The sequence below is a fragment of the Panthera uncia genome (genome assembly GCF_023721935.1).
Source record: "Panthera uncia isolate 11264 chromosome E2 unlocalized genomic scaffold, Puncia_PCG_1.0 HiC_scaffold_20, whole genome shotgun sequence".
NCBI lineage: Eukaryota > Metazoa > Chordata > Mammalia > Carnivora > Felidae > Panthera > Panthera uncia.
In genome coordinates, this window is record NW_026057589.1 from 6,107,541 (window position 1) to 6,134,827 (window position 27,287).

The 27,287-nt window shown below is 45.7% G+C and overlaps 2 long non-coding RNA genes across 3 annotated transcripts in view; one reads left to right on the forward strand and one right to left on the reverse strand.

Moving 5' to 3' along the window:
- LOC125916400 (uncharacterized) overlaps positions 1-27,287 on the reverse strand; it is a 544,336-nt gene that overhangs the window by 91,878 nt on the left and 425,171 nt on the right. The window lies entirely within an intron of this gene.
- On the forward strand, positions 12-3,466 carry LOC125916401 (uncharacterized). Its single transcript, XR_007455899.1, has 2 exons — positions 12-932; positions 3,250-3,466. It is a non-coding gene; the product is annotated as an uncharacterized LOC125916401 (long non-coding RNA).

Genomic DNA, 27,287 nt, shown 5'->3' on the forward strand with positions numbered 1-27,287 from the left:
GAAGCGGAGGGGGCAGATGGTGGGGTCTCAATCAGACTTTGGCTTTTTACTCCGAGAGCACTGAGAAGCCGGGGGAAGCACGTGTTATGGAGGATGGTTGTGGCCGGGGAGGCAGTTGTGGGAGAAGGGTGGCATTCAGGAAACTTCCACAGTCCACGTGAGGAAAGGTGGTAGCTTAGACCAGGGCGGGAGCAGGGGTGGTAAGGCGAAACGGCCATGCTCTGCCTGTATTTCAAATGCAGAGCCTGTGAAACGGGCTGTGGATTTCCTGTGGGCTGAGAAAGACAGAAGAGTCGAGAACAACTGCAAAGTCTTCCCTCATCTTTAACACATAAGATGGAATTGTCCAAAACTGAGATGAGAGAAACTTCTGAAGGCATGTGAGCAGGTGGGGAGGTGGGGGCTTCAGTTTGGGAGACGTCGGAGGCTTGTGAGGCTGCCTGCATGGGACGGCCAGGAGACGGCTGAGTGTCTGAGTCTGGAGTTCAGGGGAGCACTGGGGACAGAGATGGAAGCTGGGAAAACATCAAGGGGGTTTTCAAATGAGATCACAAAGAGGACCAATTGTGAGAGTAGACAGACAGGAGGTTTCAGAGTTGACCTCTGGGCTGGTCCTGCATCTATAAAGAGATCAGGGAAATGATGAGGAGACAGCAAGGCAGGCTCAGAAGGCATAACCTGGCAGCGGGGAGGAAACCAACAGCGTGGCATCCTGGAAGGCACATGAAGGAGGCAAAACTGATCACTTGTGTCAACGATGCTAAGTAAGATCTGGGCAAAGAACTGACCTTTGGGTTTGGCATCATGTATGCAACTGGTGACCGCGACCCAAGCAATTACACGGGGATGACAGGGATAACAGCCTGGCTGGAGTTGGTGCAAGGAAGAATGGGAGCAGAGGACAAAGAGACAAGGAGACAAGGAGACAAATTGTAGGTGGAGACTGTTCTAAAGAAAGGCAGTGAATTGGGTGGTAGCTGAAAGGGGAATGTGGTTTCAAGAGGAGGCTTTTCTTTTGTTTTAATTGGAGACATTATACTGTATGTGTGTTAAAATAGCCAGCTAATTAGAGGAGAAAGAACAATTACAGGAGAATATTTTAACCAATTTTACAGGGGGAAGAAGTTAAGGTTCAGAGAGGTGAAGTGATTTCACGAAGGCCACACAGCTAGTTGGCTATGGCTCAGCATTCAGAGCAGATCTGCCTGGATAAAGGCTGCATTCTTAATGATTTCCCCTTTTTGATTCAAATCCTCCCCCACTTCAAGTTCAAGTTCACCTCTTCCTTCATGTAGCTCTCTTCAAATATCCCAGCCAGAAGTGATCTCTGCTTCCTCCCCTGACCTCTCCTATAACCTAATCCTGATTTTTTTATTACAGCTATTCATTTTCTGTCTCCTACCATATTGTAAGTGTCTAGAAGGCATAGAATATGCATTATAAACCTCTTTATCCTTCCCATCCCCTAACACAGCGCTGAGCACATGATAGGACCTCGATCAATATGGCTCCAGGCAGGCAGGTAGGAGGCAGAAAGGCTGGTGGGGAAGGAGAGAAGGGAGACAGGCCTTTTCCCCACAGATTCTTCACAGGTTTGACACCTCATATATTATGGTCTGTTTTTTCTGCCCCAGGCTGAGGGACTATATTTACTTTAACTTTCCTCCTAGGAGCTGTTGACTCTTTAGTCATGTCTGACTGTTTTCTGGATCTGCTCCAGACCCACCGCTTCCTGTTAATAATCAGTCAGACATGCAAATGCTTTGCAAAGGGGAAGGCCGTCCACGTGTGCACCTGTCAGGTCAGGAACCACCTGGAGAGGACTTGTACCGTCTGCTGATTATGGCTGGGAAGAAACTGCAGACGGAGTCTGTGCCTTTCAACTCCCAAGCCCCTGTAGGTCTCCTGCTCAGAGCCAGATCCTGTGCTGGAAAGAAGGGACAATAACAGGGATAAGGCATTGTCCCTGCCTTCACCAGGCTCATGATCCCATGGCGAGGTGACTGGTAACAGCAGAGCTGCTCCGATGGGGGAATTTTGGCCCCTGGAAGTAAAGACAGGAGCAGTGACGTACCCCTCTGGTGGAGGCTCACCAGGGGAGCCCCCTGGGTGAAGATGAGCTTCTTCCCCTGGCCAGAGAGCCCTCCCTACAGTGTGGGCTCCCAGAGCCCTACCTGCTATAGCTCTGAGTGTGGTCTTCCAGCCACAGTCAACCATGGATACCAACTGCCACAAAGCATCAGGCTGGCCAGGACCACTGTCAGGCCCAGAACAAGTCTGTGCCACATGAATGCCAACCCCACATCTCAGTGAGGATGAAGGCACATTCTGTCATAACCCTGAGGGATAACAGTTTACTCGTCATTCAAAAATAGGAGGCACAGGGAGAGGAGAAAGTCACTCTTTGGAGTTTCTCAGTGTTTCTTGCCCAACATAGGGAAGGACATAGTAGCAGAGGGGGAAAATATCCCTGAGAAGAACCCTATTATCTTTCTGGAAATGCTGCAAACAGAAGGCACTGAGAAACAAAGCTGGAGAATGCCAGGGCTGTGAAGAAGTCCATCCAGAAAGACAGTCATCAAATTGTGTGGGCGTTGCAGGGAGGGTGCCTACAGGGCAAGGCGTGGGGTTCCTCCAGATTTAATTTTTCTCTTTTACATGCAAGACTTCATAGGATTGCCTCTGAAAAACCTTCCCATGGCTTATTTAAAACCATTTTCTTTTTTTCACAAATCTGGCAACTAAGACTCAGAAAAGATAAGATAGGAGACTCGTTTAAGGTTGCACAGCAAATTACTGATGGAAAGAATAAGGCTTTCTGATGCCAGCACAGAGTTTCTGGATCCAGCCTCTGAGGCTGGATAAACTAGATGGGAACAGCCCTTGAAGGGGACCAGACTGGTGGTCTGAGATTCCAAAATCCAAGTAGACAAGCTGAGGGAGATATTGTATCCAAGGAGGGAATTAATTGCCCTGACTAGAGAAGTGAGGGCAAGGGTCCCATCTACCTACAGAAGGAGGCAGGAATATCCATACATTTCTGTTGGGTTGAGGTTAGGTGCTGTCCAGGCCAGTGAGCTCATACATAAGGCAGGGACATAGTCAGCTACTGAGGTCACCGGGATCCCTTTCCCACTTTCCTCTCTCCTTACAAAGCTTTCAAAGCCCAGATCCCGTATCTCCTTCTTGAAGCCTGATAGACTGACACCATCTCCTCCATTCGATCCCGCAACCTGCTGGGGGAAGAAGAAATGAATCAGACACAGCCTCATTCTGGATGCCCACCGGCAGTAAGGGGAGGTGATGTACAGAGAAACAAGCACAGTACAGGACATCACACATTGTAACAGAGCTTGAAGAGCCCAGAGATTGAAGATGCCTCAAGAGATGAACCCAGGAATTACACAGCCAAACAGTTTCCCTGATGTCCTCTCAAACTCTGGTATTGAATGAGCCTCAAACACCATTCTTCTGTGTATGGGTTTTTTGTTTGTTTGTTTCATTTTGTTTTGTTTTTGAGAGAGAGAGAGAGAAAGGAGGGGGGGACAGAGAGAGGGAGAGACAATCTGAAGCAGGCTCCACAGTGTCAGCACACAGCCCAATGCAGGGCTCAAACTCACAAACCATGAGATCATGACCTGAGCCGAAATCAGGAGTCTGCTTATCCAACTGAGCAACCCAGGTACCCTCCCACCCCCCTCCCCATCCTTCTGTTTAAAACCCTTCAATGGAGGATACTTTAGGTCTCTAGTAAGTTTCTTTGAAGTCTCCTGTAGCTGATATTAACATAGCCACGCCTGCTTTTCTTTGATTAATGATACATTTTTTTTCCTGTCTTTGACTCTCAGCCTGGCTATACCGTTATATTTGAATTGAGTTTCTTATAGACAACATGTAGTTGAGACATGACTTTTAATCCACTCTACCAATCTCTTTTAATTGGTATATTTACAAAATCGACACATAAGGTAATCACTGATATTTCTTTGCTGGAAATTTGTGTATTCATTATTTCATGTGCTTTTTTTTGTAATTGTCGACTAAATGATTTTGTTGAAGGTGGCTAATACATAGGCCTTGGAATCTAACATGCCTGCTTTCAACACTAGCTTCAACCATGTACTTTATGCTTGAGTTTGGACAAGTTAATTAACCTCACCAAGCCACCATGTCTCATCTGTAAAACGTGTGTTAAGAGTCTTGCACAACGCCAGGCACATGGTGCAAGAGGCCTTTGATGATGATGGCGCCATCCCCGGCTGTGGCGCGAGCGGAGTCTTGACCAGAGGCAAGGATGCCCACAGCTTCCAGGGTGTTCCCAACAGAAGGGGACTGTTTTCTTTGTTAAGTTTTAACTTGCAACTGACAGAACCCTTGCTGCAAAGTAATTTATTTGTTGCCTCCAGGCTCATGTTTAGAAGGGCTCCCTGTTCTGTCCCAGGCTGATTTTCCAAACATTAACATATGTCAAGAGCTCACACAAAGCCAAGGATGTAAAATGGCTCTTCAGGAGAAGAAAGAGTGAGGGCGGTTCAGGGAGGCAGGGGAGAGACAGGAGGCAAAGACTTGTGAACAAGTAGGGTGAAACTGGGGACTGGAGGTAACCTGAAAACAGAGCCCAGGGTGGGAGGTAGGGGTGGGGCTGCCAAGAGGGAGGCTTGGATTTGCACAATGAGGGTGGCAGCAGCTATTTTTCAGAACCCACCTACTAGGAGCTGCCTTCTGTATACACACCCCATTTAGTCCTCTCGAATCCCTCAAACCCCATGTAAAGTCGGTATCACCCGTTTTACAGAACACAGAACTGAAACTCACAGACGTCAGGCAATTGGTCCAAAGTTCACCCGGGCAGCATGGAGCAGAGTGGGGATTCACATGTGGATCTGCCTGATGCCAGGCATCAAGGCTTTTCTCCCAGATCTCTCTTCGCTGGAGAAATCCACAGTGTCAGAGAAGGAAGCATCTTTACTCTTTGATGTGCGTCAACTCTCTTTTAACAGATTGGGAAACTGAGGCTCATAAAGATGAAGTGAGGTTCCCAGCTCACAGAGCTATAGGAGGAGAGACATGACTGGGATATGGGTCAAAGGGCCCCCATACACCCAGATCTTCAAGTTGGTCCTCAGGGAAGCTCCCAGCTGCCTCTCTGCCCATCTGTCTGTCCATCACGTTGCCAAGTCGGACAGATCTTCGCCATGTTACCTCCCTCAGCATTCCTGTCACTCGCCTAGACCCTTAGCCTCCTGGGCTCTGACAGCCTGTCTCTAGTCTGTTTCCCCAGGTTCAGACCTAAGAGGAGGTGACATCTGTTGTCTGCCTCCTATGATCCCAATCTGATAGGTTCCTCTTCACAGGCTTCACACATCACCCCTCATTCATTCACAATTACAGGTCCAGATACAACCTCTATAGCAGACACCGTGTAGGTTGCTGGGCACACAAAGATAAATAACACAGAATCCCTGCCCTCAATGAGTTTGTATTCTATGGAGAGGCAAAAGCATGGGGAGATGACTGCAGGGCAATGGGGGCAATGGGCTCCAACTGATCGCCTCCCCAGACTTCTTCTGCCACTTCAAGGAATCCCTGAAGAGGTGGGACATTTGCACATACAAAAAATCTTGCTGCCAGCACCGTAAACAATGGATGAGAGCAGACACAGGAAGTGTCCGGCTGCCAGGCCAGTTAGGATGCTGAGAGAATGTGCCAGCTGAAAGCAGATGAGGGACCTAACAAAGGAGGCACAGCAATGACAGAGTGGGGACAATGGAGGCAGAAGTAAGTCAGAAGCTCGTGTGACGGGTGAATAGCACTTGGTGACTGGTTGGCAGGGGTGAGAAGGTACAGAAGGATCTGTGGGGGTGACAGGCTTAGTGGCTGCACTCAGGTCTGGCCCGGGGGCATGGAAGGTGAGCTGAATTAAATGCTGAGAGCAGAGACCTGTGCAAACGCACGTCTCTAACCAGCTAAGAGGAATCTACTGAAAAGAAAAAGGACTAATTACCACCAAGCTGCAGTTGAATACATCCCGGGCTCATTGCTCTGATTGGCCTGACCTCTGAGATGTAAGACATCGCCATTGCAAGGGAGGAGGTGGAGGTTACTCTAGGATTAAGCGTCATCTGATCTGAATGCTCTGGGCTTTTGTCAAAGACAAAGAAGAGTGTTTAACCAGAATTTCCTTAAACTTCTCTTTTAAACATGAAAGCTATGCATCTCAAAATATAATGGCATCTAAGGAAGAGAACCTCCCCAAAGTGCACAGAGGCCAAGAAGTTACCAATGCTTTTGCACAAACGGAGCATCATGAGGAACTTCAAAAGCTTGCAAGAGAGAAATTTATACCCAGCAGTGACAGACGGGGAAACTAAGGTCCAGATGGCAAGGGCTGCTCAAGGTCTCATTCCTCACTGCTGGAGACAGACTCCCAGTCAGAGTCTTTCTGAAAAGCAGGATAGCAGAGAGGCCAAGTAGGAGACCTATGTGAGTTGAAAGCGACACCTGGATGACTCTGAGAGGTCTGTGTCTAGCCTGTTTCTCCCAGTTTGGACCTAAGGGGAGGGTCCATCTCCTATGGATTCACCTCCTGCAACCCCAGTCTGAAGGGTTCTTCTTCACAGCCTTGCACACTTTGTTCAAAATTAAACATCCAGATACACCCTCTGTAGCAGATAGCAGGCACTCGATATTCTAAGCCTCCCCTTCCACATTTGTTAAATGGGAACACAGCAGCACCTGCCTCTTTCGCAGGTGGGCTGTGGCAAGTCAGTGAGGTGAAGCACTTTCTACAGCATCTCAAATGTAGTAAAACACAGTGTGTGTTGCCTCTCGTCATTTCCAGCGCCCCCCCCCCACACACACCCATCACAGTTGTGATGGACACAACCATGTCCATCATGAATGAAGGCTGATGGAAAGCCCAGCCTTTGTTCATGATGAACATAGTTTTGACAGGATAGGCAAGGAGGGTCTCTGCTTGAAGGGACCTCCTGTACAGAGACTACTGTGATCTGCTGAGCACCACGTGCACAGGGGCCTGGGTGAATTTACGCACAAGGAGAAATACGGCAGAGAAGAGAAGGTGTCAGCAAAAGAAGGAAGAGTACTCCATTTTTAATTAGTGACTTGTTGGATCTCTTCAGACACTAACCCTTCCAGGGAAGGAAAGGCATAGGCTCCCTATGCACTTTGATACAGACACACGGGCAGATTAGAGGCCAGGCTCTACCAACAACCCTTGAAAGAAAGCTTCATCTCAAAAGGCCAGCCAGATGTCATTCTGAGGGTGTCTGTTTATCTACTGCTGTATCATAAGTCATCCCCAAACTTAGTAGCATAACTAAGGTTCTGGGCAGGGGGTAGGAAGGAGTTCAGGCAGGGCACAGAGGGGAAGGCTTATCTCTGTGCCACAAGGTCTGCGACTTCGGCTGGAAGACTCAAATTGCAAGGAATGACTCAGAATCATCTGAGGCTTCTGTGTTCACATGTCTGCACCTTAACAGGGATGATCAGAAGGCTAGTCTCAGCTGGGATGGTCTACTGGGTTGATGGCATTTCCAGCATGGTGGTGCCAGAGTTCCCAGATCTGGTGTTCGAGAAAAGAAAAGGGAAGCTATATGGCCATTATGATCTAGTTTCAAAAGTCACATAGTATCACTTCTGCTATGTTTATTGGTTGAAGGAGTCACAAACTCATCTAGGTTCAAGGGTCAAGGACAAAGACCCCATCTCTGGATGGGAGAAATGTTAAAGAACTTTCGTCCATGTTTTAAAACCTATATGGTGGGGGGGTGGGGGGAGCACCTAGCTGGCTCAGTCAGTAGAGCACACGACTCTTGATCTTGAAGTCATGAGTTCAAGCCCCATGCTGGGCCTGGAGCCTACATAAAAAAATAAAATAAAGTAAAGTAAAGTAAAGTAAAGTAAAGTAAAGTAAAGTAAAGTAAAGTAAGGTAAAGTAAGGTAAAATAAAGTAAAGTAAAATAAGGTAAGATAAAATAAAATAAAATAAAATAAAATAAAATAAAATAAAATAAAATAAAGTAAAACCTACATAGAGGGGATGTTCTAGATGTCTCTCAAAGGAATTCAAAAATCTGAGGTAGCGTTGGCTGAATCTTCCAAAATGGTGTGGCATTTAAGAACTCAGAGGATGTTCAGGGAACTTCTACCCCTACACTTTAGAGACGAGGGCTCTAAGGCCATGTGAGGGAGTTGAAGAATGGAGCACACTGTGACATGGGTGGGGATATTGAAGCCAAGAAAAAAGAACTGGCTTACCCCATAGATGATGGCACACTTGGGTTTTCAAACAGTGATGATACTAAGGAGAAACTGGGTACCTGAAACTCACAGATAAAATGTAAACCCCATTTAGCTTTTTGTTCTACCTTTCCAACTATTTCTTGCCATTAGTTGTAGGATACAGTCAGGGGCCAACAGACAACAAAGAACCATGTGATGAGATAAGGATGTGGATGATCTTGAGACGTGGACATTTTCATCGTTGCCTTGTGTAACATGACCCAGGGTCTGAAGAGAAGGGATTTCTCGTGAATCCAGACCCACATTCAGGCTGTGTGTAGTGACCTGATCAGACAGACCTAGAGATATGTTTAAGTTAATTTAGGGTACATTTCATAAGTGAATTGAATGTATTCAACTGTCATCTGTATTTCTTTTAGAAGATTCTAATTAATAAACTCCTCTAGGGGCAGCTGGGTGGCTTAGTCGGTTAAGTGTCAGACTTTGGCTCAGGTCATGATCTCACGGTTTGTGTGTTCGAGTCCCACATCGGGCTCTCTGCTGACAGCTCAGAGCCTGAAGCCTGCTTCAGATTCTGTGTTCCCTCTCTCTCTGCTCCGCCCCCATTCATTCTCTCTCTCTCAAAAATAAATAAAAAAGTTAAAATTTGTTTATAAATAAATAAATAAATAAGTAACCCCTCTAGATATTGCTGAAGGAGGCAGACTGCTTGGACATTTGAAGCCAAGATGCTGGTGACGTTGGTTTGCAATCAAAGCAAGGTATCCTAGATGGGTCCTATTTAGGACCTTTCCTTGTTCAAGTGGGTTATTCCTAAATACCACAAACAAAAGAGGGGCCAAGAAAAGTCTTTATAAACAATTTGGTGTTGTTAGTTCTTACAAACACAGTGAGGTTTCACCTTCCTTAAAGGTGAGGATCCTGGCTCATTCTAAAAGTTATATAAGAGGGCATTACACATTTAACACTCTTGCAACATCTCCTTGGCCTTCACCATTCCAAGAAGACCCTACCTACTGCCTTTCTTAAGGGCTGATTCCAGGCCATTCATTCATTGCTATTCTCCACAGTGCCTGACAAAGGAGCTGGATTGAATAAAATTCCTTTGCTGGGTGACTAAATGCAAAAAGTCCTGGCATACAGCGTGGGTCATCAGTGACTGGGGGTTGAACTTGAGTAGTGTTCATTTGCTGATGGAATCCTTGAATTTTGAATTATAAGAGGCATTTATACTTTAAGGGAGAACGTGGACAAAAATGGGGTGGGCCAGAAGAGGTCAGAATGATGTGCCCAACCCTGGGGGTGCCTTGGTGGCTCAGTTGGTTGAGCATCCAACCAGCTCAGGTCATGATCTTGTGTTCATGGGCTCAATCCTCGCATTGGGCTCTGTGCTGACAGCTCAGAGCCTGGAGCCTGCTTTGGATTCTGTGTCTCCCCCTCTCTCTGCCCCTCCTCCCTTGCTCATACCCTGTCTCTCTCTGTCTCTCAAAAAATAAAATAAGATCTTAAAAAAAAAAAATGATGTGCCCAACTTTGATATTCTCTCCTTACTAAGGCAGAGGCCCCAGGAAGCAGGCAGAGTAGTGAAAAGAGCTTGCTTTAGTGTTTTAGGAGGGAAAAGCTTATACTTATTCACTGCATTCTGGCAGTGGCTATATTTATAGTATTCCTTAGGGTGGGGATAGGGATTTTTGCATTCATGTAGCACTTCGGTAGATTTTGTTAGGCATCTACTATATGTCAGATGTTACGTTATCTGTTAGGGCTTCAGACATGAAAAGGACACAGTACCTTACCCACAGGAAGTTTCATATTAGAAGTGAAAATAAAATGGCAGACTGGAAAAAATGACAATGTGTGGAGGTTAATACTGGGAAGAAAATCCTTGAGTATTTCCAGAGGTCACAAAGCTCACTCTTTCCTATGTCCCAAGAGCTAAGGAATGTTGTCATAAGGGTGAGGTTGTTCTCCTTCTGGTAATTTTGTGAGTACCCAGGGTGCTGTATAACCTAAAACTCAATAGAAATACTAGGTTTTTTGCTTTTTTGTTTTTTATCTTTCAACTTAGTTCTAGAACCTGGTTAGAGGACTCTTGGTACATGTGTAGAGGAAAGAACTAGGTTTGTAGCCACATGGACTTTCCTTCATGTGATTCTAGCCATGGGACTTCAGCAGAGTAACTTGAACCTGAATCTCCGTGTCAACAACCAGAAAATACCCACCTCATGTGGCTGTTGCATTTGATGGCAAACATGTGAACGTGCCTGAGGCACAGTGGGTATCTCGTCATGTTAATTCATTATTTCCCATTTATAAATGTTTCTTTGATGTTATTACCACAATTTTTTTTTTTACATTGAGTATCTGATGCCAAAATGTAAATGAGTTGGAAATAAAAGGCATTTGCCTAAACAGACAGCAGAAAATGTAGAAAAGTAAGGTTCATCCTGAAACCCCAAAGGCATTTTGGTCTCTGTTTTGTGGGTAAAGAGATCAGCTATCAATAGTCATTAGTGATTTAAAATTGAATCACTTGCAAAACAACTAGTAAAAGGGTGATAATTTTTCATGCTCAGGAAAGATGACCCACTCGGGGCTTCAAAATTAACAGCAAGAAATATGTTGTCAATATGACAGCAACACAGACCATAATTAATCAGATCCCAGTCCCTCTGTCTGCTGGGAAATCTCCCGAGCCTGTTCCAAGCACCTTAAAAGATAAAAGTTGACCTTGCCCCACTTGCCCAATAATAATTTATAGATGTGTAAACATTTACCACAACAATTACAGGCTGGCCTAATGAAATTCCAGGGGCACAAGTCACAAAAGACCTGAATGTGCATCATAAATTCAGATCAGTCCCGCAGGCTGGGATCTGCAGATCAATTATAAGTCAAGGCAAATCCTTTCAAGAGCATACCTTTTCCAGGCGATGGGGGGCTGGGGGCTTTGTGGCCTGTCAGGACCCCTTAAGGGATCCAGACATATATGTGCCAGATCCTGAATGCTAACCCTGTGATATTCTTCACTTAGAAGCCAGTGAACTTTTAGGAGCCTTTACTTCCTCATCTGTGAAATGGGTAGGTGACGGTGGGCTTCCTTGCACAGTAGTTGTGAACACGATCACTTCATCCATTCATTTGATAAGTACTTCCTAATTATCTTCTATATTCCAGAAATCTAGTGATGACACAGTTCCTGGCTCTTGGCAGATATGAAAGAAATGGTGGCTATGACATGTTTATCATAATAACCAGCATCATTACTGTTGGAAGTTTATTCCTTAGGCATTTTATTATGATGATGTAACAAATTTACTCCTTGGGAAGTTAGAGGACTAGAAGAAAAATAGGAAACTGGGAAAAGCTACCAGGTTACTAGTAACTCTTCCAAGCCCCTCGGAGACTGGTGTTGGGGTTTAAGCAAGGGGAAAAATGAAGGAAACTTCTCTCTTGCATCACACAGACAGAACTGTTAAAGGAGAGGAGACTGACATGACCTGGGGTTGTGCCTGAGACACATCATTCACTCCTTATGGTAATTCTGTTGAGTTCGCTATTGCTATCCCCACTGAACTATAAAATAATTGAGATTTCAGGAGGTGAATCCCAGAGAAAGAGAAGTAAGTGACAAAGACCTTTGATTATAGACTAACGAATTTGGGAGGAACCTGTGAGGACAAATGACTCCCAGAGTCCTGGGAGAAAATGGTTACCCAGCCCGGGGAAGGATATCCCCATTCAGGGAGCAGGAAAGAGCCAGCACCTGCCAACCTCCCCTAGGCAGCTCGTGAAATGGGAGACAGACAGAAAACACACAAGTGCCACCTGCCTGTTTCTCCCTCCAGCCATGCATTCAGATGTCATCCTACACGGTGAATGGGAATATTCAGGAAAATGATGGTCTCATCTAACATTTCACAGGCTGCCATTGCTGTCTGCTTTTAGCAAAACTTGATCCTATTAAAACAAATGCAAATGCAAGACAAGTGCCCTGAATGCCACACTCAGAAAGCATTCTGTCTCTGATTAATCCTAAATGTGACCGTTCGATGTGTGCACTTTTCTTTTCCTTAAGTATAAAGCCCATTTGTGAAGAAAGATTTGTTCCAACTGATCGCTTGACTACTAATCTCAGCACTGACATCTTTTTTTTTTCTCCTTCGTTACTAAAAGAATCAACTTCAGACCTCTGATTTTTTAAGAGTATTTGGGAGTAGAGAACCTAGGCTTTGATTAGTTGATCCAGGTCCTGGGTAACCCATACCCTATTTCAAACTACCCAGATGTGGGGGTGCTTTAAAGGAAATGTCTCCCAGCTGGGCCCAGTGGTAAAAAGTCAAGTTTGTGAGGCAAACCTCCTGAGATAGAACCCTAGCCAGGATTTAAAATACTTACACAAAGTACTTAAAAATGCGCCTGACACAGGGGCCTCTGGGTGACTCAGTCGGTTGAGAGTCCAACTTCGGCTCAGGTCATGATCTCGAGGTTTGTGGGTTTGAGCCCCGCGTCGGGCTCTGTGCTGACAGCTCAGAGCCTGGATCCTGCTTCAGATTCTGTCTCCCTCTCTCTGCCCGCCCCCCCACTCACACTCTGTCTCTCTCTCCTTCAAAAATAAATAAACATTTAAAAAAATTTTTTTAATGCCCCTGACACAGGGGCACCTGGGTGGCTCAGTAAAGTGAGCATCCAACTTTGGCTCAGGTCATGATCTCACAGTCTGTGAGTTCGAGCCCTGCGTTGGGCTCTGTGCTGATAGCTCAGACCCTGGAGCCTGTTTCTGATTCTGCGTCTCCCTCTCTCTCTCTCAAAAATAAACAAACATTGATAAAAATGTTTCTGACACATATTAATCCCCAGCAGACTTTAGCTAGAATGACTATTGTCCTTGCAGAAGGGGAGAGGGCAGCTCAAGTGCTCTCATCTCCAGGTGAGATTTCTTACTCCAGGGCTCACCTCCACGTTCTCTCTGCCTGTTACACTACAATGAAGGCCAAGCACTTGCTAAGTGCCAGCCACCCTGCCAGGGATTTTGCAAGCATCATTTCACTATAGCTCCTAGAAGGAAGCACAACTTGTGATTCCCTTTATATGCGGGGTGAAGGGGGGCAGGGCACAGAGAGGTGACAGTGATGAGGTAGGTCCAGAGCCTGAGCCATTTGGGCTCGGGCCCTGAAGTCTCTGACCTGGGTCAGGCAGGATGCTGATGTAAGGGGGAACCTTAGAGAAGTGACATGCTCCCACTGGGCATGACAGATCCCAAGGAAACCTCTAGGAATTGGAAAACAATCCTGGAGGGCCTCCCTGCTTCCTCCAGGGCAAAGGAGGAACAAAGGATAGGAGACAGTAACAAAACCAAAGGGTGAGACCCCAAAGAGACATACTGGGTGACTCAATTATAAGAGGTTCACAAGCAGAGCAAACATCACCAGAACAGTGGGAGCCAGTGGGGAACATGGACTGAATGGAAAGGGATGGAGAGAAACGTGTATCTTATTGGGGTTTGGGCTACGTGGTGATACAGTTGTCAAAAATAACAGCATTGCATTTCAGTGAGTGTGAAGTTTATCCTCAATTGGTACTAAGTTTGTAAACGACACAGAGCTGAGAAGGGTGGGGCAGAGCAGGAGATGGGATGGCCGGAGGCCACAGGAGTGACACTCTAGGGCACAGGGCGGAGGCATGCTGGGGGCATAGGAGGGGCTACCTGAGTCACAGACCTGGAGTCACAGCTACTCAGCCCCGCTGCCTGTCCCTCCTGTGGGCCTGATCTGAGCCTTGGGGGCCCTCCGTCGCTCATGCTACCTTGTCAGCACCCCACCTTCTGCTCCATGGTCCAGGCTCCATGCACATCACATCGGCAGAAGGTGAAGGGAGACACCGATAAGTACAAATGCTTTCTTAGCCCCCACGAAAGAGGCCCAGCATGTGGACTCCCTGCAAATGTCTCCACCTGTTAGCTGCTGCCCCATCTCCCCGGGAGCCAAGGCAGGGTGCAGCCCAGGAGCCAAGAAGTCCTCCCTCCTGGGTGGGTGCCTTGGCCACACTGGGATAAGGTGATGTGGAAATCAGTTCGTGTCCTCCATCATTATTTGAGCAATGAAAAGGTCTCACAGAGGCCTGACCCCCATTCTTTGCCAAGCCCATGATCTTGAACGCTCAACGTATTCTCGTTGTAATTTGAAAAAAATGATTTGATCTGTATTATTCTCTACCCTCCAAACCAGACCCCCAGCCACCTGTGTCCTGGCACCACTTGCCCCTGGGAGTTGGCAACGTGCATGAAGCTCTGTCTCCCCTCCATTCACGCTTCCACATCTGCACCTCCCTCTGCCTAGAACGTTTCTTCCTACGTCATCTTTCTAGCAGTTTGCTAATTCCTCTCAAGACCCAGCTCATGTCCCGATGTCTGCAAACATGCCCAGTGCTGCTGACTCTGCTCCTACCCCTGTGTTCACAGTGTTTACGGCACCCCGCTGGCGCCTGGTCTCCCTCAAGACCCAACAGCTACTTACCAGGGGGGGCTAGGACTCCATTGTTCTATCCTCCCAGCATGGTACCACGTAATGGGCAAATGCTCGTTATGGATCGAGAACACACACACAATAAAGAGAACAGTACTCTGCCAAGATCTTCCTTCTTCTGGGTCCAGGGCCGCCTGCTAGGGATATGCCTCGGGGCCGCAGTGGGACCAGTGGACATTCTCCCACCGCACGTCTTCCATGGCCCAGGTCTTCCGTGTTCTGCTGAAGGCAGGACTTCCTGCACCCACAGGATCTGGAGCAGGGGAGCCTCTTGTACCAACCACAAAAACAGAATTGAAAAGGATAATGATTTCCCCGTGTGTGAGGGGAGAAAAGGCCATTTGTCTCCAGTCTGCAGTTGACATATGTGTTCAGGCCTTTTTCTTTTCCTTCTTTTAATTATTATTATTAATTCTAAACTCCTCAACATAGAGGGATCTAAGTGACCAGTAGGAAAAGGATAGTCTTGTTATGCACTGAAATTCTGGGCCTGTGCTGGGAATCATCAAGCAAAGAAATCGGCTAACCCAGAGGGTAAGCGGCCCCACCTCCAGAGTCCAGAGCAGCTGCTGCCTGGGATCCAGGGAAGGCCTTGATGCAGGGTTGCCATGGCGACAGAGCTGTCACAGGCCCAGGGCCTTGCTGGGTAAGCACAAATGGATGGCATGCAGGATCCCTCTTTTCAATTGAAGATTACCACTAATTTGCAATTAGTTGGAGGAAAATTGGAGATGGAGAAAAAGGAATTGCTCCTTTCAGCAAACAGCCACAACTACTGAAAACTGACTTTTCCCCTGAGTCACGGTGGACAGGGAAGAAAACTTGTATCTCTAAAGAACACAGGCGATGGTGCTGGATAGAAGGAATGAATCCTGGTTCTCCCATGTCAGGGCTGTGTGACCTTGAAGAAGTCTTAGCCTCTCTGGCTTTACTTTCTTCAGCTATCAAACCAACACATGGTTAATATGAAGGTTAAATGAAATAACAGTAGTTAAGTGCCCAGCTAACGCTGAGTCTCACTGTCACTCTTGAGATTTTTCACTCATTCACAAAGTCTTCTCCCCTTTCTTTGCCATTCTCTCTATCCAATTTGTTCATTTTACTAATACTCATTAAGCATCTTTCTGCCCTGGCGTAGTCTAGAAACTGCCGCTCATCAGGTCCACAGGCAGCCATCAGTCACAATCACATCCTACTTATAGCCCTATAGGGCGTTTCACGTTCGCCACCTTCTCCATGATGTCTTCCAGGGCCCATCAGCCCCTTCTCTTCTGCATTCCTGCCAACTGGGAGAGTCAAGACTCTCCCTTGACCCTCAGCACAAGATCTTCGTAGGTCCTTTAGGAGCTGGAAAGATTCCAGGAGCTGAGGTTCATAGGGCTGATAGCCCAAGGCAACAATAAAGGCAGGGACTGTGAGAAAAGGAGAGTCAGGACTTGCTAAGTCTGAGATCTGAGATCTTCCGGAACAGGGACTGGGCTCTGCTCATCTCTGAGGTCTGACCCCCAGGATGACCATGCAGAGTGGGCACCAGATCGCTGGCTGGCTGGGGAAATCCCGCTGGAACAGCTAGAACAAACTGAGCTGTTCCCTCTGCCTAGAGGGCCCTTCTCCTCTGTGCCTTGCAGAAACCCACACTTCTGGCTTCAAGTCCAAGGACCCAGAGTCTACATGGGAAAGAGTCTCTTGCTCTCTCTGTGCATCCACCCACCCCTACATTGTCAGGAGGAGCTGAGAGCTAGTCCAGAGGGGAGAAGTGCTGGACATTTGTCAAACAAGCCCCTGTTATCCCTCCTCCCAAAGGCCACGCGGCACGGGGGCTAGAGGTACAGACTGTGCCCAAGTCCTGCCTCTCACTAACTGTGTGACCTTGCACAAGTTACTTCTTGAAGCTACATTTCATTCTTTGCAAAAATGAGTAATGATGATTTGGTATTTCCAGGGAACAGCCTGCTGTCCAAGTCTGAATCGCAGGGCCAGGAGTAAAAGCTGTTCTCGTTCAAAAATCGGGACACGAACCAGTAAGTACAGCAGGAGCTTCACGGTGACGGGAGTGAAGAACTCAGGCCCCTGGCCTGCAAGAGCCGGGCAGTAAACCAGAAGGAAACCAAGGCTGCCATGCTGTACACAAAGCTGGCATCCAGAGCAGCACTGGCACTGGCGTTTCCAGCTCACCTTCTTCCTGCTAGAAGGGATGACATTGACTAACGGAGGATCATCCACCCACACAGCAAGCCACAAGGAATTATGAATTCCATTACCCAGCAACTCGTCCAAGATGCCTCTCAGCTCACCCTCAGACGGGAAGTCTCACCCAGCAAATGGAGGGCCCTGGGAAGCAGAATGGTTCACGGGGATGGAAGGCTGGCTAATTAAGTCCTTGACCAACACCAAGCTGTTCTCCCCTCATGATGCCTTTCCCCTTTCTGGTAGAGGTGAAAAGAGGGCAGAAAGGGTCAGAACAACCATGTTCTAACAACTGCTCCACTGTGGGAGCCTGGAGAGGGGATCTGATCTCTTTGAGTCCCATGTGCCTTCTCTAACAAATGAGAATACTACTGCTTCCCATGAGGGAAGAAATGTGTGCAGCCCTCGGAAAAGCCCTCGGAAGCCCAAGATCACTGATGAGGGACACTGGCCATCATTGGTGACAGTGACCTGCAGAAGGTTTTATCGTCATCCCCATAAAGACAGCTTTCATTTTTCAAATGTGGGGTCCACCGATCTTGGGGGCTTACCATTCATTATTTCATATACTCTCAAAATAATGGACAGGGGTGTTCTTATTATACCCCTCATGACAGCAGGGTGATTGAAACTCGGGATTAACGACTCGCCAATGGTCACACCACTTCTTAAATACTCAAGACAAAATGTGCACCTATCCCTCTGACTCCACAGCCCGTGTCTCCAACCCCATCCCATCCTGACACCATTAATCTAGACCACTTACTGAATCCCAGAAACCCTGAGGGGCTTTGGGTCTGCGTTTTACAGTAGTAATTTAATAGCATCACAGCTATTAGGTAATGCAAGTCCTACTTTAGAGTTTGTTTTTTTCTGGATCACAGGGTATAGGGCATGTGAAGGAGTATTTTCTGGCCAATCTCTGATTAATGCTGGGTGTTAGGGTAAGGCGGACTCTTGTAAATAATTCAGCTGCCACTGAAACACTTTCATCAATACCTCTCACCACTGAGCACCAGCTAATACTGGTACTTCTATCTGGGGGTGGCTTCCTAAAGGGAAAACAACCAGCAATCAAAAGAGCTGGGCCTAGGAATGTGGTCCCTTGCTCGTGGCTCATGAGCAGACTTTCTCTACCGTGACACATCAGCTCAGCCTGCCAGCAAAGACTCAAGTTTTGCTGGCCAGGATGGTTGATGATCAAAGCACGGTATTTAAGATTTACCACGCATCCCAGAAGAACCCTAAACTGTGCATTGTTTACCCTTTAACGAACACACACTTATTAAACACCTGCCACAACCACTGTTCCTACGTCCTGGCTGAACCAGCATCACCTAGCAAGGAGACGATAGATAGAAGTGGATACCTAGATGCCACTCCTGCTGTGTTGAACCAGAACCTCGTAGATGAAGTCTAAGCACGTATTCACAGAGTAGGTGCTCAATAATTTCTATGAGTTTACAGCAACGACAAGAACTGTGGCTTCTCGGGGTAATACTGTCTGATGCTGCACAGACACTGGCTCCACTACTCACCAGTGCTACATGACCATGAACAGGATTCTTGGTCTTTCTGGAACCTTAGTTTGCTCTTCCACAAAATAGGCAAATTAACAGGGAACTTTAGCAGCTTTTTTGAGACGTAATTCAGATGCCCTACAATCCATCTATTTAAAATGTACAGTGCAATGGCTTTTAACATATCGGGCATCCATTCCACAATCAATTTTAGAGTATTTTCATTTCCCCCAAAAGAAACTCAACCCCCTCTCATCCCCCCCAGTCCTAAGCAACCATTAATCTACTTTTTTCACTATAGATTTCCCTAATCTGGACATTTCTTATCAGTGGAATCATGTTACACACACACACACACACACACACACACACACACACACACATTGTTCTTTGTGACAGGCTTCTTTCACCCATGTTGAGTCACGCATTAGTACTTCATTCCTTTTTATTACCAAATATATTCCGTTAAATAGATATGTCACATTTTGTTTATACGTTCATTAGTTGATGGATATTTGGTATTTTTTTCATATACTTTTTGGCCATACATAGACCTTCTTTGGAGAATCTCTATTCAGATCCTTCACTCATTTTCAATTGGTTTGCCTTTTTATTATTGAGTTGAAATATATTTTATATATTCCAAATAAAGTCCTTTTTTGTTTCGATGTCAGTTTATACACATATTTTTTCTTTTGGTGCTTGTATTTTGTGTGTCATATCTAAGAAGCCATTGCTGAATCCAAGGTCACAAAGATTTGTACCTATGTATTCACCACAGAATTTTTAGTTTTTATTCTTACATTTGCATACTTTTTACAAATTTGTTAAATGTTTATTTATTTTTTGAGAGAGAGAGTACAAGTGGGGAAGGGACAGAGAGAAATAGAGACACAGAATCCGAAGCAGGTTGTAAGGCTCTGAGCTGTCAGCAAAGAGCCCGGTGCAGGGCCTGAACTCACAAACCATGAGATCATGACCTGAGCTGAAGCTGGACCTTTAACCAACTGAGCCACCCAGGTGCCCCTACATTTGCATACTTAATTGGAGCTCATTTGTGTATATGATATAAACTAGTGGTGTCCACCTTCATTCTTTTGCATGTGGATGTCCAGTTTTCCCTGAACCATTTGTTGAAAAGACTATTCTTTCCCTCACAGAACGGTCTTGGAATCCCTTTTAAATATCAAGTGACCAAAATGTGAGAATTTCAATTCAATTTCTGTAATTTTAATTCTTATACCATTGATCTAATGTCCACTCTTAAAAACGCTAGTTCTGCAGGGTCTTAATTACCATAGCTTTGTAGTAAGATTTGAACTCAGGAAGTACAAGTCCTTTTAACTTTTCTTTTTGTTTTTTTTTTTTTTAAGATCCTTTTGGCTACTCTGTATGTCTTGAATTTCCATATGAACTTTAGATCAATTTGCCACTTTCTGCAGAGGAGTCAGCTGGGATTTTGATAGAAAGTGCACTGAATCTGTAGATTACTTTGAGTAGTATTGCCGCCTTAAAAATAATAGGTCTTCTGATCTTTGAACACAGGAGGTCTTTCCATTTATTTAGGTCTGTAATTTCTTCCCACAGTGTTTTCCAGTTTTCACTAGTCTTGCATTTCTTTTGTTCAATCTATTACTATTTTATTCTTTTTGATGTTATATTAAATGGGCTCTGTTGCTTAAGCACAATGTTACAGTGGTAAGAGCAGACATCCTTGTCTTATTTCTGCTCTTGTGGGCAAGCGTTAAGTCTTTTACCACTAGGTATAATGTTAGCTGTGGGTTTTTTATAAATGCCCTTTATTAGGTTGAATAGGTTCCCTTCTATTCCTAGTTTGTTGAGTATTTTTATCATGAAAGGGTGTTGAATTTTATCAAATGCTTTTTTCTGCATCCTTTAAGATGATTGTTTGGTTTTTGTTCCTTATTCTACTGATCTGGGGTATTAAGGTAATTGACTTTGGATGTTAAAGCAACCTTGCATTCCTGAGAGAAATCCAACTTGGTCATAGTGTATAATCCTTTTTATATTGTTAGATTTGATATGATACTATTTTGATAAAGATTTTTGCATCTATACTCATAAAGGATATTAGTTTATAGTTTTCTTTTCCTGTAACATCTTTGCTTAGTTTCACTATCCAGGTAATACTGGCCTCCAGAATGAATTGGAAAGTGTTCCCTCTTCTAATATTTGAAAAATTTTGTGAATAACTGGTATTAATCTTCTATAAATGTCTGATAGAATTTACCAGTGAAGGATTTATCATCTAATGCTGAGCTTTATCTTTTTGGGAAAGTTTTTGATTACTAATTAAATCTCTTTATCTCTTAAAGGTCAATTCACACCTTTCTATTTCTTCTTGAGTCAGTTTCAATAGTTTGTGTCTCTATAAGAATTTTCCTTTTAATCTAAGTAATCTAATTTATTGGCATGCATTTGTTCATAGTATTGCCTTATACTTTATTTTTTTATTTCCATAAGGTCAGTAGTAATATCCCTTCATTCATTTTTTATTTTAGTATTTTCAGTAGTTTTTTCTTAGATAGCCTAGTTAAATCAACGTGTCAATTTTGTTGATCTTTCTGAAAAGCCAATGTTTGGTTTCAATGATTTTCTCAACTGTTTTTTCTATTCTCTGTTCAATTAATTTCTACTCTAATCCTTATGAATCCTGTCTTTCTGCTTGTGTTGAGTTTAGTTTCCTTTTCTATTTTCAGTATTTTAAGATGGAAGGTTAAATTTTTAATTTGAGATCTTTCCCTTAAATTATAGGCACTAACAGCTATAAATTTTGCTCTAAGCACTGATACAGCTGTTTCGCATAAGTTTTGGTATGGTGTATCTTCATTTTCATTTATTTCAAAGTATTTTCTAATTCCCCCTGTGACTTCTTTGAGCTATTGGTTATTTAGTAGTCTGCTGTTTAATTTCTACATGTTTGTGACTTTTCCAAATTGCTTTCTATTAATTAATTTCCAGTTTCATTTCATTGTGGCCAAAGACCATACTTTGTACAATATTAATCCCTTTTACACTATTGAAAATCATTTATGGTTTATAATATGGTACATCCTGGATATCAATGCATTCTTGAGAAGACTACTCTGCTGTTGTTGGATGGAGTGTTCTATAAATGTTAGATCTAATTTATATACAGTATTTTTCAAATCTTCAGTTTCCTGCTTTGTTGACATAGAGTTGTTCATAGTATTCCTTGATACATTTTTAAAAAATTTCTGTAGGGTCAGTAGTAATATCCCCTCTTTCATTTCTGATTTTAGTAATTTGAATAGTCCTGATTTTTCCTTAGTGGAATATTGCCACCTACAACTTTCATTTTTGAAATGTCTGTTTCTCCCCTCAATTCTCTCAGCCTTTGCTTCACGTATTTTAGGGCTCTGTTGTTAGATGCATACATGTTTATAGTTGTGGCTTTCTGATGGATTGATACTTTCTCATCAAAAAATGTTCCTCTTTAATTTTAGTAACATGTTTTTTGTTGTTCAAGTATACTTCATCTGATATTAGTATCCTGACCACCGTCACCGGGGTTTTGTGAGGGATTAAAAGAGCTAATCCATATAAATCACATAGAAAAGCATGTGGCACAGGGCAAATGTTTGATAAATACTAGCTAATACTGTTACCCATGTGACACTGTTGCAGTGGCCTTACATGCCTGAGCTCAGGTAAGTCTCGCCACATCCAACCCTGTGGTACACACAGTTCTCTATATTTTATAGAAGACATTGAGGAACAGAGTTCACCTAGATTGTCCAAAATCCTCAAATCAAGACACTGGTCCAGTTGGATCCTTCCTACTCCAAAGCCCAACCTCTGTTCTGTATGCTCTGCCTGCAGGAATGGCCTAAGTAGTTAACTTTATAATAAAACCGAAGGCAAATTGTAGTGGCCAATGGACTTGGAGGTCATAAGAGCTTGGAATAAATCTTGGAGCCACTAATCACTGGCTTGAGGGCTTTGAACAAATTCTTAACCTCTGCAGGTCTCAGTTTCCTCATCTGTGACATGGTGGTGGTGATGGTGCTTCCACCAAAGGTCATTACGAGGATTAACCATGACAAACCACGAAATTTACAAACCACAAATTTCCTGGCACCTACAGATCAGTAAGTAAAAGGTGGCTGCTATTGACGTTACAATTCTCATTATTACTAAGAATATGTGCGTTAACATATCTACCAGAGTATCTAAGAACTGCCACAAGGTAGACGAAAGGAAGATACGTTGTGTTTAAAGAAAGAAGCGGTCTCCCCTGACACAAGGACCGTCAGAGGATTCCTGAGAAATGTCACATTTCTGTAGGACCTTGAAAAAGGTAGAATGAGGGTAGATGAGCAAGGTATGACTGGCCTGGTGAACAGCAGAGCCAAGGCACCAAGGTAGACAAGCACTTAAATGGCAGGGAATGTGAAACATGCTGGAATTCCTGTGTCCACACAGCTCTGGCCTCCTTTGAGAGTGCCATCCTAAATTCTTGGTGCCATAAAAGTTAAAGCACACCAATAAAGGAAGAACAGGTGGCTGAAGATACAAAAGGAGTGATATCATAAAGCAAGAATCTACATTCTCTCTTTACCCCACCACTGTTCTCCCCCTCCTGCTTGCCTTTATCTCACATGAGTTTATTCAGAGCCCATCTGTCTGGTGCTAAAAGCTCTGTAGGGTGCAGAGGACTGGTTTGGAGAAGCAGCATCCTGGAAAGCTCAAAGCTCCCCTCAGTTCTGTGCTCAGCCCAGGTATCCTCAGCCCAGGACCTCTATGGCATCCCTAGAATCTGGACAGTGGTGAAGGAGTGAATAATCCAGCTGAATCCGGGGGGAAGAGGTAGGAGAAGATGCTGGGATCTTGCATCCTTCAGCACCACTCTGGAGAACACTGGACTATGGGCATGGTTCCCTAATCCTACCTTATCAATTCTGCCACTGTGATCTCCTTCACACAGCACCCTGACCTCCAAGGTGGAGGAAACGAGGGATATCTGCATGAGGGGCATCGGCACGTGCTGCCACTTTCTGGGACAAGCCCTCCCTCTAATCTGCTCTGAACTGGGCTTTGTGCTCATCAATTTCACAAGCATGACTCAACGATGGCTTCGCTTTTCCCTAACAGTCTGTGTGTTGGTATTCTTTTTATAGGCTTCCTATAGCTCAAGTGAGGCTCAAAGAGGCAAGGTCATTTGCCCAAGGTCCCAAAGTAATAAGTAAAGTAAGTCAAGAGCTATACAACTTCACTCACAATGCTATCAATCCTTTTTGTTTAGGGGCATGGGACACCAGACAGCTCAAGGGTGCTCCTGAAATATACCAGATGTGGCAAAGCTGAAGCGAAGGAACCATGTATTACCTGTTGGGCTCAAATCACAGGCCCACCTCAGGGTAATGAGGGAAGTAAATGGAAGGAGGCAGGGACAGGAGAGAAGGGCCAGCAGGCAGGTGGAAAGTCTCACTGACAGCGTCCAGTGAGCTGGGCAAACGAGACAAGGCCATCTTCAATGCCAGGTCAGAATTTAGAAAGTATCTCATCTTTATCCCACCAAAGGACACAGCCCAGCCACCAGGAGTCTAGCACTTTGCAATTAGGGGGGAGGGGAGGCTCAGACTTGGGTTCAAGTCTCCAGTCCATGAGAGCAGGGACTGGCAAAACCAAAGGAGTAGCAATGACATTAATTTATCACCCATTATTCGTCAGAAGCTCTTATACCTTTCATTTCCTTATAGTCCCCACCGTGCCCCAATAAGGGATTAGTCTGTACACCTATTTTAATAAATGAGGATGCTGCAGCCATGATAAGCTAGTGGTTTACAAGCTCCATGTCCCCTCCTTCTGTGGCACACAGGTGGATGACACTTCCCAGCACATGGCTTTTATGTGGCTCCAGAACGCAGTCCGATGAAATTGGAAAAGACGCATATAGGTCTCATACATACTGCTTGGTCCTCATATTTCCCCACAAGGTCCTCCACACCCCCCTTCACTTGTCTGCTGGCTGGACTCAGAAGCCCCCAAAAGAAGGAGCCCGGGTCCCTGAGTGACAGCTTGGAACAAGCTGAGGTAGAGCCTTCAGCAAAAGCCCAGGAGATGCAGCCCTCTAGATAACCAGTCGTGAGCCCCACTGCTCTGTCATTTCATCACTGTGACCTTGGTGTCCCTTTCTGCACAAGATAAGGATGAGACTGGGTGATGCCCAAGGCTCCTCGAAGACTGCGACAAGGAGATGTGTATGGTTCTTTAAGGGGAGGAAGAAGAAAGATAGCGAGGACTCCTCCTCCTTCCCAGCAGCTCTGCGGCCTTTCTTTGGGGCCGTCTGTGGGGCCTGTGCAGCACCTCCATCAGAACGCAGGACACGTGCAAGGGTGGCGCCCGTACCCGTGACACCCTTCCCGGCATTGTCACTGATGCGTCGGTTCATTTTCACCCACGACAGGTGTGACCTACTTACGGCCACCTCCCCGGGGAACGGTCACCACGATGACATCAACCCCCATTCAAGCCGCCCTGTCCCCTTTGGTCTGAAGGTCCAGCACCTCCCAGAGGCACAAGCCTAAGGGATACTTGTCTTCCTTCCTTCTTGCCTGGACACTCCCTACAGGGCAGTGACATTTCATTTTCCACGGAGGCTCGCAGCCGGCTCCACCGTGCTTGGTCCCGGGAGACCTGCGGAGAAGGCGACAGCTGCCTGCTCAGGGCCATGAAGGCCATTTCTGCCACCAGAGTCCTAAACAGGGGACATGCCTGGCTTCCTAAAACCCTCCCTAGGTTATTTGCTGGCGGTGTTATTTCTCTCCCCGTCTCGCTTCTCCATCTCCCTCCCGTGAATATCTGTCCTCACCAGTCACTCTCCAGAGGCATTTGTCTGCTGGGAAAATAGCAGTTGGCAGCAAAGGTCACGGCGGCCAGTTCTGGCTCGCCGCATACAAATGTGCCTTTTAGCTGTGGGCCCTGCAAAGAGGGACCCAGTCCTATTATTGATAAATCCTTGAAAAGACTCTAATGTATCTTCATTTCAGGGAAAACAACTGCCTTCAAGGTTGCACCAAGAAAATAAAGCAGGCGGCCTGGTGACTGATTTGAGAACTTGGCATTTTCCCGAAGATTAAAAGATTATAACACTTCTATTAGGATCACTCCGCCACGCTGTATTGATCTCATCAGGGAAGCCACTGCAGGTCTAATATGAACAGAGCGCGTTCGGGAATTAATCACGGGGGGTTTTATTACGGTTCATAGGGCGTTTCGTTCAAGCCGCATCGTTTGCAATATTTATGGCCCCGCTCCCCGGCCGTTATTAAGTGCGCGGAGCTGGGCCTGCTGGGTTAGAACACAAAGTCATTCTTCAAAAGTAAATCTTATCTAAACTGTGCACACAAAGCCAATTATCTTTTGATTTACATTTTAATTCTGCGGCAGAAGCCCCATGTGGGAATGGGAGGGGCCAGAGATGCAGATCTGGAAGGACCCGGTTCCCATCCCACACCAGCCCCCTTCCTGCGGAGGCAGGACCTCAGACAAACCCCCAAGCCTCCGGAGCCTATAGGAATCCTTCCAGATCTGTAGGAGGAGGGCCGCAGCATTTCCCTCCCAGCGTGAGAACTAGGGAGAGGGGATCCCCGAGCATCTGTCCTAGGGGGCGGGCACACAAAACTCAGCAAAGTCCTGCTACCTGATGGGAGCATTGTTTCTTCTTTTAGGAGATCCTACCTGACCTGAATTCTGGAGAGACCAATCTAAGTGGAAAATCCAGTAAAAACAGGATGAACTTTTTTTTTTAATCCCAAACTTAAGAGAAACACAGGAGTGTGCTTTATGACCCACGGAAGCTAGTTCCTAGTTCACCGGTTTCCACCTCCTGTTCTTATCTTGGGGATCAGGGATGCCTGTACTTAGCCCACAACTCGGGGCAAACCATTAGCTTTTAGGTAAAGGCCATCTTCAATCTCAGTGAATTGTGAAGAAGTAAACAAGATAGAACGGAAGAGGCTTAGTCCAGGATCTTACACTGAGTACACACCCAGTAACTGAAGACTTTATCACCGGAAGGCGGAGAAGCAAATAGCCTGAGGCACGGGTAATACCAGTAATCACAGCGGTGGGCCTAGTCACCATGGCAGTAAGCCTAGCAGAGTCGCAGTGACTGCAGCGGCAAACAGGACAACAGTGGTCATGGCAGTAGCACCCGTACTGGTGGCAACAGTGAGACCAGCAGTGGTTGTGGTAACGGTGGTGAAGAAGTGTCCAGGCCCCAGCGCTCGCTCCCTGTGTGACAGTAACCCAGTCACTTAACCTCTCTGAGCCAAAGTCTTAACGTTTATAAAACGGCAGTGAAAACACCTCACTCTCACGGATCTTGTCCATACCGAATCCGATGTCATGCAGAAAGCTCTGCCTGGCCTACAGCGGCTCAGAAAGCGTTTGTTTCCTTCCCGATCAGCCTCCACCTACCCCTTATCTCTTGTTTTCTCCCTGTCCTGAGCTTCCGAGTCTCCAGCACTCGATGCACACACATCCGCAGTTGGAGTCTGTGAACTGGGATAACGGGAAGAGACTAGATCAGGAGGCCGGTGGGCGGGGTTGATACCGGATGGAAGCCCTCGTGCTTGTATCCTTGTCCCAGGATGATGTGTAGACGGAAGGAGAAGAGGCAAGTAAGCCCTTCACATGGGCCTGGCCACCAAGGGCATTCAATGCCGGGTGTCCCCAGAGAAAGACTCTTCACCTTCCTGACCTCAGTTTCCCCAGCTACACAACAGGCATCATGGATATCTTT